This window comes from Antedon bifida, chromosome 5, assembly GCF_963402885.1.
Source record: "Antedon bifida chromosome 5, ecAntBifi1.1, whole genome shotgun sequence".
Lineage (NCBI taxonomy): Eukaryota > Metazoa > Echinodermata > Crinoidea > Comatulida > Antedonidae > Antedon > Antedon bifida.
Window position 1 is genome coordinate 11,781,036 of NC_136230.1, and position 14,985 is coordinate 11,796,020.

The 14,985-nt window shown below is 32.6% G+C and overlaps 1 pseudogene; it reads left to right on the top strand.

Annotated features, from left to right (window-relative positions):
* Positions 1 to 4,735: 4,735 nt before the first annotated feature.
* On the top strand, positions 4,736 to 7,206 carry LOC144842341 (uncharacterized; annotated as a pseudogene).
* The last annotated feature ends 7,779 nt before the right edge of the window (positions 7,207 to 14,985 follow it).

Genomic DNA, 14,985 nt, shown 5'->3' on the forward strand with positions numbered 1-14,985 from the left:
CGCAAATGTTGAGGGCGCAAGTTAACTTATAGTTACTGAATGGTTTATTTGTGTTTCTATGTCTTTACAGATTGAATAAATACACAGAAAGAAAATACACAACTAAACAAAACGAATAAGCACTAACAATGAAATATTATATTAAATACATAGGCCTAATGGGATACATTTTGTATTTCATCCTACACAGAAATGCGAATGTGCGTGTTTAATATAATTTTAATCACGTTTATCTAATCCTTAAGCGTGGTTCCCACTAGCGACGCAACACAAGGACGTAACGCAACGCAAGTGAATTGACCAATCACAAACGATGGCTTATTCGCTTGTGATTGCTAACTGTCTATAACTTCGCTTGTCATTGGTTAAAACGTTTGCGTTGCGTTTACGTCCTTGCGTTACGTTCTAGTGGGAACCAAGCTTTAACCTGTTTCACATGCATTCACGTATAATGTACAGTAATATTTGCATTTAAAATAATTATTGCCAATGTATTTTTAATGAAATGTAATCCAAATAGAACATCCACAAGAGTATAAACACCTACGGCCTACCTTACTCTGAACATTCACATGAGATCCTGCCATAAGCAGAATGTTAACAATATCTGTACAACCTTGTTGTGCAGCACAATGCAACGGTCCAAATCCATCCTGAAATAAATAAAACACGTTTAGGTATTACTATCAACTCAAATTTGTTTCTAATTTGAATTTAAATTCTACCGTATTTAACTAGTTTAACTATTATTTAGTTAATCGTTCTCTGACAGATAAAAGCCAACACTGTTGTTGTTAGTTAGTTTATAATGTAATGTTCAATTATTTGTAAGAATATAATATATAATATGTAAAATATAACATATAATATATTATTATTATTATTATACATTATGGGTTTTAGAAACAGGAGTGTTTACAAGTTACTACATTTTCTCAAATATAAATTTGGCTTTTAAACATGTACGGTATTTAAAATACCAACAGTGATGATGATCGAGCCGGACCACCAATTGTTTAAACAATTGGTATTAAAGTATGATTTTTTAACTTAGTTTAGCGCTTTCTCTCGAGCATTGCTGGAACACCAAGACTACGTAAAAAATAAATTGGATTTTGATTGGTTGGTTTATGCTTGGACTGAAGACAAAACATTAAATTTAATTTTTTTTTGTTATTATAATTTATAGTTTTACTTATACAATAATTGAAGACGTCGTCGTTTGTGAGAATTCAAGAAGTAGCAGTGCGTACTATTTTGTTATCAAATTATGATGACGTAATTTGTGAAACTTTTGTTATCGTTAAAGTTGTAAACGCAGTGTTGACACATATTTCACTGCTATTCGTGTCAATCGTTAAAATGTCAGTAATCTAAAATGCGTCGACATAAAGACCAGTTACCCCTTTTCATACCAAATCATTGAATCTCCATAACTCAAAGCAACTCAACATCGACTGGAAAACAGACCTTACTCTCGATATTAATATGGCATAATAGGTATTATACTGTTTAATGGACAAGGGAAACATTCACTTAAGACGTGTAAATATATCAGGCATTTATCATTTATTCAGTTTAATAGGCTACACTAGTAATTGTGTTGACAAAATAAAAATAAGTGCTAAGTACAATTATTTCGACAAAAAGTATTTTCGTACATTATTTATACGAGAGATGATAGACCGGTACCGTCTTCTGCTACGTACACCTTAAACATAGGATGATTTTGGAGGAGATGGTAAAAACAGTCCGTCGTCAATTTTCAGCAAGTCATCTTCGAGTTGGAATAAGGAAAAACAAAACAGATCCATCTAAGATAGTGCACTGTTTTACGCCGATGATGCAAAATGTTTTTCGAAAAAGGAATACATTAAATTGCAAGTACCAACACAAAGCTTTAGGCCTACTGGAATTTCATCAAATCCACAGCACATAAGTGTCTGGAGTCGGCTCATCAACCTTGACTTCAACTGATAGATGTGTTGTGTATAACGCAAAAGCAACAGCTGACGTTTTTAAAAACATGTTTATAACACAAATATGAAAAAAAAAGTATTCCCGAAAGTCTGAAACAGATGCCATCCCCGTTAATGTACCAAAACACTCGCACCGAGTAAAAATGTATCAGAAATCGCTGTGTACAGGATGTTTTCCAAATGAATGGCTAAACTGCTAATGTTTCCCCTCTTTTATAAGAAGGGCAAATTTAGAAAACTATAGATCTGTCCCATTGATTTCTTGTGAAATACTTGAACGTATCATCATATTATTAATTTTGACAAATGTTCAAAACGGTTTTTACACTATTGATACACTCTGAACAGCAGCATTACTTTATGATCATTCTAAATTGTAAATGACAAATAAACTTTATCATTAAACTTTAGGCCATTGGTTTAGTCCCTCATATTTCATCATTGGATTGTTTCTTACTAAGTATGGAACGCGGAGAGTGCCACTTTCGGCGACCTTTTAATGCGCCGCAATAGCATTTAGCAGCGACTTTGTTATTGAGAGGCAGCTACACCATCCGGCGACTTGTGCATACGGCATAGGCCTACAAATATTTAATTAATTTAAAAACTGTACTTTAAACATTAAGAATGCAAAAATATAGATACAATTTTCATTCTAAACCGTTAGCATTGTGAGTAAGTAGCCACCCAACCGCTTAAACAATTAATTTGTTTAACTGCCCGGATGAATTGGAGTAAAACATTGTTTGAGTTCAATTCAAAATAAATAAAAATACTAAATAAAATAAAGGGACACCAACTACGTCTCTAGTATAAATAGCCATAGTCATAGGTTATATTTAAAATAATATAATACTATTAATTTATATTAGGCCTAGGCTGGTAGGCCTAATCAAATTTCTCTATTGGCTCGTCTCTCTATCGGGTTGTCTTTGGTTAGCCTATTTCCTGTTCATAGTCTAGATACTTTTAATAATCAACTAACACTCAAAGCGCTCTGATCTTTACGAAATAGCGCTATATAAATGTCGCATTATATATTGGCCATTTTTCGTGAGTACAGTAGGCTTCTATGCTAGAGAGTAGGTACTCTTAGAAAAAAAAAACCCTTACAATTATATTCTATTTAAAATTGACATAAAGATGTCCTAAGTTAATTTCTGGTAGACAAGGGCTGGCCAATATAAACATATACATAACCACCAAGTATAATTGTTATTATTGCTACTCACTCTAACCAAAGACAATTCCTAAACTAATCGGATAGAACAAACGACAAGAATTGCACCAAACCACTTTTAAGAATAAATTGAACACCATTAACAATTAATTTCGTAAGCATACAGTTCTATTAATTGATCTTTTTTTATTGTTTGCTCTTTTTGGAAGTCAACAATACTGATACAGATACATGTAACTTGCATTATCACATTGTTGTGACGTCTATAGTCTTCTGTGGTACACAATACGTATTTGCATATTTTCCACCTGTGGCTTGGTTTAAATAGACGAGGTATTTGTAAAGGGAGGAGTTCTGGGTAGGAGGTTGTGCACAACGAATGAATAAAGTGAACGGTACCCAGTACGATGTGTTTTATATTTATTGTCTAAGCATAACAAGTTTTTATATTGATTTTAGGAATCTGATTTTGAAATACATTATGGTGTTATTACCGTGACAGTTGACGCTGTATACTTACTAGTGATGAGACCGGGTGGTATTGTTGGTTTGGCCATGATTGTTTTCGCCGGATGGATTAATTAGTTTTGTGGGACTCGACGTCGTTGGATATATGTATTCAGAACTGATTGAGATTATATTCAGAACTGTTGGTTCTGGAATTCAGAACTGTTTGATTTTGGATTCAGAACTGTTGGTACTGGGATTCAGAATTGTGGGTTGTTGAATTCAGAACTGATTGGTGTTTGAGGCGGGTATTTTCGTGTGCTGGTTTGGACATTTACGGAATTAACCAACGGCTGTGATTGTTGGATTGGAAACGGCAGTAGTTGTGTGGTTGTATATCTTTTGTTATATTTCTATTTATTTATTTTATTTTTATAATTGGATAGTTCTAAATATAATAATTGTATTATCAGATTTGAAGTTTGAATGTGAAATTGGCAACATGGCATTTAAATATGATATGGGTGGGTCTGTGTTGAAATATTCAGGGGATGCGAATGATGCTTCATTGCGGGATTATACAGAACCTAAAGCCATTTTTAGCGTTGAAAATAAAAATATTTGTAGATACAATAGAGGAGGAACATAAGAATTATATAACTAAAATACGCGATTGTTAAAAGCACATTTTAAGAGTCAATCCTGGAAATGGGGTATTGAATCGCAGTTGTTAACTAGGAAACAATTACATTTAGAAACCATTGATTAATATGCGTCGGATGTTATGTTATGACGTAAGCAGATAAAGAAATCAGATTCTAAGCTCCTGTCTATTTTATGAGAGGGTTATTGCCGAACATTCGGGTTTTTTTTTTCTAAAGAACCTCAGTATTTTCGAAATGTTTTAGATGCAGCTCGGCTAGCCATATTTGTCTAGCGTACTGTGGATGAACCTTCCTCTGGTACTTTTATAAATAACCATCCCAAGTCCCGTGTTAGTAAAGAAAATACAACGCTAGATACGATCGCGGGGATGGTTGCGCAAGTTTCTAATATATTAGACAGTATTGAATCGTCTAGTCGGGTTCAGTGGGTGATTCCTCCTTTTAATAGTAATTTTGATAGGAAAATGTCGATAGATCTAGTCGGACATTTAACTCTCGAATTATTTGTTGGCGTTGTGGTTTTCGGGGCCATATTCGAGTGGCATGTTATGCTAGAAAAGACGGGGATGGCTAAACTAGAAACCCCGTTTGCAGGTAATTGTTGTAAAACCGAACATGGAACAAGGAACATGGAGGGGACAATGCAAATCGTGTAGAAAATAAACCGTATCAATATGATAAAAGGTATTTGTCCTAATATTGGGGTAAGACTAAATACAGAAGGCCCATCCGTCATTTTTCTCGTAATGCTGAATTGCATAACAATATATTAGGGAGGTTCAAGTTCGCTTTATCGTGCTTAAATTCAATTTATATTTTTGTCGAAGGTAAAATGTTTAGTATAGATACAGGTGCCTTTATTAATATTATTGATCATGATTTGTTGACTAGGAATTTACCTGCTGTAGCTTCTAGTCTAGCTCCGGCAAATATTGATAAAGCACAAACAGATAATGGCAGTGATCTTATCATTACTGGGTCTATATCCTTAAAGTTAACAATAAATAATGGTAATAGTTTCGTTGCTCCTATGAACGTTGCTAGGGAATTGTCTGAAGTTATAATGTTGGGATCTCAATTTTTGCATGACCATGGGGCCAATATTAACTGTTTAACGCGTGTTTTGACTTTACAGAAAAGGAGTCAAATGCGGGTAGTTGCACGACAGGGAATTTCCGCACGTTCTCAGTATATAGTTGGCCCATGCTAGTGCCGTTGAAAGAGACGGGAGCAGCTACGGTGGCCAAAGCTCTGTTTGAATATGTTATGTGTGTACATGGATGTCCGGAAACTCTGTTGAGTGATCGCAGATCAAACTCTCTTAGTAAGAATGTTCTAGAAGTATGTAGAGTAATACAAATATATAGAATATAAAAATTAAATCTGTAACTCTGACAGAGTGTTCTAGATGGCATATAATAAATAAATGCCGATTCAAAATAAGCGGGCCTTCGAGTTGTTAATGAAGGCTTGTCTGACCATTCCAACATTATCTCCATTCTCATTATTTCTTCCACGCTTCGAGCATTAGTCATCTTGGAAGAATAGCTTTTTCGTCATACGATCATTATCGGATCTAATCAGATGTGCAGCATAATTTCGTTGCTGGGTTTTGAGGAATGTAGATAAATCACATGTCTTGCATATATTGTGAATGTCGATGTTGGTGTAATACAGTTTATAACATTCATCATCTAAAGTGTTTTTTCGCCGATAACCATTACGGATTATTCGTCGTAAAAACGTACACCATTTCGAATTAAGTTTATTTGATTGTGCAGACGTTGCACGTTGAACGTGCACCCAGTTTTGACAATTGAATGTCAATCGACTTCGAATATAAGCTCGTAGAAAAATCAAACGAGTTTGGAGAAGAATATTGTGATTTAATAAAACATTCTTCATTGACGAAAATTTGTTTTTGACAGATTCGATGCGACTATTGAATTCCCATTCTCCTGTGGTATTCTGGTCATGGACGATTTGAGAGCCAAGATAGCGAAAAATAAAATAAATAAATACCAGCGGATATCACCCTCAATACAGGAGAGATGCAATGCTGTTATCTTAGAGTGCATTTCGCATTATGTAAATGAATATCATAATGATTGGGATAAATATTTACCGGCGATACAGTTCGCTTATCGTACAGTTCACGAACTCTGTTGGTTATAGTTTACCTTTTATATGGCAGGGAAGCTAGGTTTCCGCTCGATGTAACCTTATTAAAACAATGCCACTATCCCGAAAAAACATTACGAGATCATATGCATGTGTTAATAAGTCACTTGCAGATATTTAGAGCTGTTTCTAAAAATCGAGCTGAGTTGAGTCAAGCGAAAATGAAGGAGCGATATGACGAACGCGTCCGCGATGTAACATATTAGTGGGCGATTCGGTTTGGGTGTATATACCTGCGTTGCACAAATGTTTATCGCGTAAATTAATGAAATGTTTGTCTGGCCCTTATCTGTTAGTTGAGGAAACGGGGCCTGTTTATTTTCGTGTTCGGAACTTAGCTAATAATAAACTGCTGAAAGCACCTGTTCATGTGAACCGTATGAAATTTGCATATAATCGATATGCACGACCCACTAATAATAGTGGATCCCGAGCAAATGAGTGAGCTGCCGGAATTCGAGATCGGGGGCTGTCCGGAGGACTCATTTGAGCCGTTGATGGCCACACATAATTGAAATGATTTCGGTACGGAAATACTATTAACTATTCCTGGCATTCCTGAAAGTGAGCAAGAGTTTGAAATCGAAACAATTATAAGAGGACGTTATCGTCAAAATTGTTTGGAATACCTGATTAAATGGAAAGGTTTTCTCCACTCTCGGAATACATAGGAAGCCGTGCAAATCTGAATTGCATTGCCCTTGAGTACATAGAGAATAATCCTGTGAGGATTACGGGGAAACGTAAAGTTTGAATTTTGATAACATATATAGGCCTATAGTGAAATGGCATGGTATCAAGTAAAAGGCAAATGTAATATATTTATTAATTAAATTATGAATTATTAAATATTTTAAAAATTACCACTGTATCAAAAGGCTATGAAATATGGAATTTCCAGAGGGCGTCATTGACTATAAAAGCAGGAATCGAGAAAACAAGGCCAACAGCCATTAAGTCGCGTGCTACAATGCATAGTGATACCGGACCGACAGACAGACCGACAGACCGACAGACCGATAGACAGACCGACAGACAGACCGACAGACAGACCGACCGACCGACATAGTGAACTATAGAGTCGCGTCCACGCGACTAAAAAAACAGCAGCATTACCGTTCAGGGAGGTTAGTCGATAGGGTAGGCTCAATTTTTAAGTAATAGAAAGTCACGTGGTCGTGGAATACTTCATTTCACTTTCATTTGTAAGAATAAACATTTATAGGATGATTTATGTAGGTTATAACTATTATAAATATAAATTTAAAGTACAGGCTCTACGTTTATTCGTTTTATTTCATTTAGCGTGCAAAATCGTACATTGGCTATGCTACCTGTATTGTAACAATGAGAATACGAATTATTCGTGTAAATAAGGTGATCATTACAATAACCTGATGCTACGTTTTTATTCTAAGCATACTTTAGCTCTGATCGTCCCTACATAATCCCATGTTATACCTGAGGTTTGAACGTAGTATTCTTCATTATTCTTCTAATCCGCCAAATAATTACCAGCTTATCGTTGGTACAGATTCTTAATTATAATTACGGCTATACCTTTTGACGCCTATCATGATTTTGTTTAATATAGATTTCTTAATTTGTCAAAAAGTATGTTATGCATTTTAATTTTACTTTGCAGTGCTTACATCAGTTTACATGAATGATACAGTACCTACAAGTCCCATTGTATCATCGTATTCGGGATTGTCAACGTTGGAACACTCGAGTCTATTTCCAGTTTATTGATCAGTAACGTAATTGTTTACTTTTACAAGCCTTAACTCCACGTATTTAGCTTATTTTAGTTTTGATTTTTGTCTGGCCAATCCAAGTAAACTTTTGTAATGAAAGTCCTACAATTAAATAAGTGTCAATGTATATAGAGTAATTTCCATAAGCTTCCTAATTACATGTACATGTATACAGTAAAGGTACGTAAAAGCGTCACATTTCATATCTTATTTGTTTTGTGTATTTGCATTGTATCTCAGTAAAAAGACGGCTACTACTGTAAGGAAACATTTTTTTGCTTATTTAAATAATATTAATATTTAAATATTTGAATGTCGTACCACCATTTTTAAATTCAAAATGTTCTAGCAATACTTTCGAATTCGTAAATAACAGTGGACTTGCCGATGGCACCTAAAACTTGCAAGAATTTAAAATATAGTGTAAAATGTTCTGTATTTATTCTTGTTGCAATGAATTTACTGACCACATACATTGCATACTTATAATAAGCATTTAGCCTACCAGATGTATGTTATGTTAAACTTAAGTTTAATTATTTTTGTATCAATGAATTTAAAGCATAGAAAATGAGACTTCAATTGTAACTCCTGCATATTATTATATTATAATTTTGCATACGTTTGACAAGTTTCCTCGATCGGCGCTGTTGAAAAATCTGTTAATCAGCGGGGCTTATACCCGTCGAAAACGGGTACTAATGCTAGTTTTTTTATAAATTAAACTGATGACAATTACCGAATTAATTGCAATTTTAATGTAAATGAATCATAATACTAGGTGGTGTACAGATGACTACCTAATCAATTACTATTAATGTATTATCTCAAAATGTACGGTATATGGTATATAATTGGATAATGCGTATGTTGTGATATAATAAAAATAGAAAATGTTAAAAAAACAAAGTATATTTGAATCGGATAATGCGTATGTTGTGATAAAAAAAAGAAAATGTTAAAAACAAAGTATATTAGAATAAGATAATGCTAGATATTCAGATTTTTGTAGGGTGGGCGTATGTTGTGACGTCTACAGTCTTTTGTTGTACACGATACTTATTTGCATATTTCCACCTGTGGGTTGGTTTAAATAGACGAGGTATTTGTAAAGGAAGGAGTTCCAGGCAGGAGGTTGTGTACAACGAATTAATAATAAAAGTGAACGGTACCAAGTAAGATGTGTTGTGTATTTATTGTCCACGCATAACAATATAAGCACTTTATTAGTTATCTCGCTGTTTGCGATTTTTCACGTTCGAAAACGGTATCGTTTACCCAAACGCAACTTTATTAACTGTTCGCGCCGAGTGTCGCATTGATTGCAACACACTGCGAACACCAAGATAATGTAATGCATATTTACCGGGAGTGTGTAATTTAATGTTTACATTTTGTTGATAAGTCAGTCTGTGGAGCACATGCCAAGGAAGTTAATAATTATTTTTTTCTTTTACTTTTAAACCTTTTTAATTTATAATTTACATTCAATTATCGTACGAAGGAAGACAAATTAAATCCACCACTTTTAAACAAGATGATTTGACCAGAGGCAAAATCAACAAAATAATTCTTAAATAATAAATATGTCGGGGAATAAAACCCGACAAATCGTGTGTTGTGTGTGGTTACATTACAAAATTATAGTGGGAACCGAACCGAATAAATTTTCGTCGGAACAGCGATGATTCAACTACAGTAAAGAGTGTAAAGAGTGGGGGGTGCGAAATTGATATGGCATGCTCTTTTCCTTGTTCTAATTCATTTATTTGTTTCAAAATAAAAAAACAATATTTACCATTTGAATCTTACCTTTTAATGTATATCTCAATCATAACAATTAGATATTAAATTTTTGACTGCACCTTTTGAATTGGCGAGTTATGAATGTTTGCATATTATATTATTTTATGGTAAATAAACACTTTAATTTTCAGAGATAGAAGTATATACAATTTCCAGATTTATTAATATGTAAAATTAAAATATACTTTATTACTTACGTTAGATTGATGGTTAACATCAGCATTCGACTCAATTAAGTTCTGGCAAACAGTGACATTTTTGTAATAAGCCCCCAAAAGCAATGCCGTCTGTCCATGCTATTGAAAATTAAAAAAACAAAATAACTGCAACAATTATTTTTTTCAAACACCAATTATTGAAGATTAATCATGTTCAATTCAATGTTTTGTACCCATTTATCATCACTAGAGCACAATTGTTTTTTAAATAATCATTAATAATTACTAATTTTACTATGTGTTTTAAAATGGAATAGTATTTTGTGTGTGATAGACATTTGTTTTGTTTTTGCATCTATTTGCTTTGAAGTCAATACATAAGTTTAAATTCATTTGTTATAGTTTTTTTTTATTTTAAGAAAGGTGAGCATAATAAAATATTAAAAAATAATAATTGGGGATAGACTAGGCAGGTAAATTAACTGCTTAAAATTAAACGTTAAAACTGAATTGTCGTCAAAAAACTATAATATGCTATTTTATAGCGTTGTTTCAGTTAATCACTACCGTGGGAAAAAGAAGCATGTTTCACTTACAAAAAGACAACATAACAGTTACATTCAACCAAATATCCACTGGTTGTCAGCAGTCGATTTGACTACTTTTTGCTTTAAATATTACAGTTTTTAGTCGCGTGCAACGCGACTCTACAGCTTACTATGTCGGTCAATTGGTCGGTCGGTCGGTCGGTAAACACTAACTTGTATATGGCCTTGTCTTGATATCAGTTTCATCTATCTAAGTCAATTTATCAGAGTATATTCCTTATGGCCAGGACTCGATGTGGTTATGTTTTTCACGGTGCGCAATCAACAATTACGCGGTCTACGCACGATTTCACAAAATCACGTTTGTAATCATATCTTCACAAGCATGAATCACAATTAAATAAAATTTGGAACTCATAAATTTCAGGTCATATTTCATCATATGGCAATACAATTACGTGCGTAGCGCATATAACGCATGCGTACGCGCGATTACAATTTTCAAAATGTTCAAATTTATTTTCGATGAAATTAGAGTACGTTTCAGGCAATTTTAAGCGTTTAAAAAATTACAATGAGTGCGCAAATTTTTGCACGCGCACTGCACGTAAAACGTTAATACGTACTCTTTTTGCCGGATTTCTGTTTTACAACCTTTCTTTAATGTCATCATATTTGATTCACTTTCCAACTCGAAATTACGTTATACGAGCACGTCAAAAGTGACAGGCTACGCGCGCACGTGTAAATTAAAAAATATAAATATAAATGTTTTTAAACATTTTCAACATTTTTATACATGTTCAGCAATTTCGGTCGGATGGTCGATCGGTCGGTCGGTCGGTTGGATGGTCGGTCGGTAAAGACTAACTTGAGCACGCGACTGCAGCCATGTATATGGCCTTGTTTAGGTAAATGATATTTTGTTTTGGTCAAATTATTGGCCAAAATAACTAAATATTATGTGACATTAAAATGCCATACAACAAAAAAGTTTATTTTTTTCAGGTAAAAAATATAAATTTAATTTATGAGATTGTTTAGCCTGTGAGTAAATTATAATTGGCGAAATATATTTATATGTATATTCTTACTTTATGTAAATGCATGTGGTACGGTACTTATTTGTTACCACATAAAGAAGTTGAAACACACTACTATAAGGATGCTTAGTCATAGGTATCTCTGTTTACAATGATTGTTTTTAAATGCTAAATTATTGAGAACAATCGTAATGTTGATCGGCAAACAAATATTGTAAATAATAAGATTTGAATCGCTAGGATATTCGTTTATTCAAAGGATGACAATGAATGGAATATTCCAATCCTTCTTTTGAGATTGAATTTCCTCAGAAGGCGCATACTTAATTAGAAATAAAAACTGCTGACGGCGTAAACAAATAGAAAAAAAACCTTACTTATTTTGGGATTTGAAGAGGAATATTTATAGGATGTATAATTGTAGTCTGTATTCAAACGGTTGTTATTTGCTTTTCTTAAGAATTATTTCAAATTGTTTGATCATTTTGTTTTCTTATAGCGTTTTCTTTGTATTAATACATTATATACATAATTAAAAATGTCCAAGGTATCTCCTGCCATCGGAAGCGCTGGACTGTTGTGTAACTTTGATTTCATCACAGTTGATGGACACTTGACATACATCTGGTCTTTACAGTGTAAAGACAATATACGAGCTATATTTTAGCATGTATGCTACAGAAAGGTAAGCCCACGTATGGAAAGTCAAGTTTAGTTTTATACAATTAAATTAAAGCTGTCCAGCTGATTTTTTCTTTGAAGGTAGAGTATTTCTTGAATGCAATAAAGTCTTATTAATTAGTAAATCGAATTGAAAAAGATTACGCATTGTATAAACAATGCGATGTGATACTGTGGAATACTGTCGTGTTTAGTTACTGATTATTATAGCACACCTTGTTATACTGTAGGTTTCTCCCTATTATAGGAAGTATTTACAGCATAGCACATGAAATCCCTGAAGCATTGAATGTAGTAAACAATAAAAGCAAGGGAATTATCAATCAAGCATCGTATCCAGTTCCAAAAACAAGCATGCTGCAAACGACAGATCAAAGTAACATTTTAACTTTATTAAGTTTATAAGCAGTTTAATTCATTGTATGTTTTTGATTTGTCTTAAAAAATAATATATTAGCTATGCTATTTTTATAATGTTAATATCGTCCCATAATACGTAGGCTATTTGTTTCAAGTATGTATCATCAAAGAATTTAAACCTGGATTGCTTTTGGAGGTTCATCCGGGAGATTTATTTTAATATAAAAATAATTTTGATTTCTTATTGATTTTGTTTTACATGTTTATATTTATTGTTTTATACAGTAAGCGTTCTTATAATGTATGCAAATGGTTTAGTTTAAATTCGTGTTGGTTTGTCACTATTGCTGAAATCATGTCAGTACTTTTTTTCTCTAATATTTACAGAACGATAAATAATGAACCTAGTAATTGTTCATGATTTATTGAAATTAATCCATTTATTATAGAATAATAGATTGCTGGAATTGTTATTTGAAATATTGAATATTACTATATTATATTATATACCATATTTGATACTTAATTTCAGAAAATTCCATTTCAATTCCAAACAATACTTAGAAGAAAACGAAAAATTAACACTAAAATGTTATGTTCCCATTTAGTATATTTAAATTATTTATTATTATTATCATTATTATTTTTGTTTATTGTTATTTTCCTTCTTATCTGCATCATTGTTTTCATTAATATTCCAGTATTTGTATTTTATTGCACATATGACAAACAATGGGTATCTACATGATATTACACTGACTGATGTCAATATGTTAATACATTACAGATAATATGTTGGTATTGTGTAAACAATATTTGTATTATTATTATTTACATAGAAAATAAATCATAATTGATTTGTAGGCCTACCTTGTCTTGAATGTTCACGCTCGTTGTATTTATAATATGGGTACATATACCAATCTCACTAGTCTTTGCACTTTTCGGAATCTATAAAATGTGAACCGATAATGTTATTAATATAAATCCAACTGTTTATGTAATTTAATGACATGCATTGATATTATTATTAAACACAAGATCAGAATATTCTATTTTATAAATCGTTGATCATGGCGATGACGATGATGATCATTAAATTAAATAAATTTTGAAGAAAACTTAAAAAAAGGTTGCTGTTGAAGCTAAATTAATAAGTAAATTTATTTCTCTATAATATGCTGTACAAAGATGGAAGGTACTACTCTTTTTACGTTTCAACATAATCAAAGTAAAATACTAATACGATTTTTTCAGTAGTTACATAGTAAAATCACCTACCTTCAGGCTATTGTCAGCACAGAGTACTAAAAGACATTGTTTAAGATCCATTTGTAGTTGCTATACCGTGTACTAGCAAAACATAAAAGAAGTGATTACTAATAAAAGAATGCAAACGTGGTCTGTAGAGTGTTAAAGTTGACCACTAATTAAACAAAAGTGCATGCTATCAAAATAAACGTTTATATTTAAATCTAAAAAGTTTCCATAATCATAGTTACCGTATCAAAATTTATTATCATTTTGGATACTTGTGGTACAGAACAGATCAACAATGTTCTCTCCTTCAGAAATGGTTTCAGATTTGTATATACATTTAAAGCATAGATGTTGTAAGAGAAAGAATGACGCTCAAAACGGCCACCACTACGACAACGACAATATTTCTATTTAGTGTGCGCAATACTCGTATGGAAACCACATTTACTGCTGTATGTTTGATTTCTTATGAACTATTCTAATTTTGTAAATTTAAATATTATACATTTGTAATATAAATGCTAGAAATAAATAATTCTATTCTTCTGAATTGTTTTTACAGAAACAGAGGAATTGTTCGTTAAGATAAATATCTGGTACTTGTATAGCAACATTTGTAGTAGCTAACAAAGTATATCTTTAGATACATAATGTAAAAACATTTTACATTAAACACAACCCTATACACTACACTCACGTATAGTTACGTACTTTTTTAAAGTTACTTTTCAAACTCACCTGATTTGTGCTGAAATATATGTTTCCTCAATCAACAGTTGACTGTTTTTGTACAGAACACCAGACACTATACATTATCATTTGTATAAGCGATAACAAGTACATTCTAAAAAGTTGCTGCAACAAGCGTGATTTGTTATTTATTGTTTGCTTTAATCTTATCATAAGGTGATTGGAGCTAC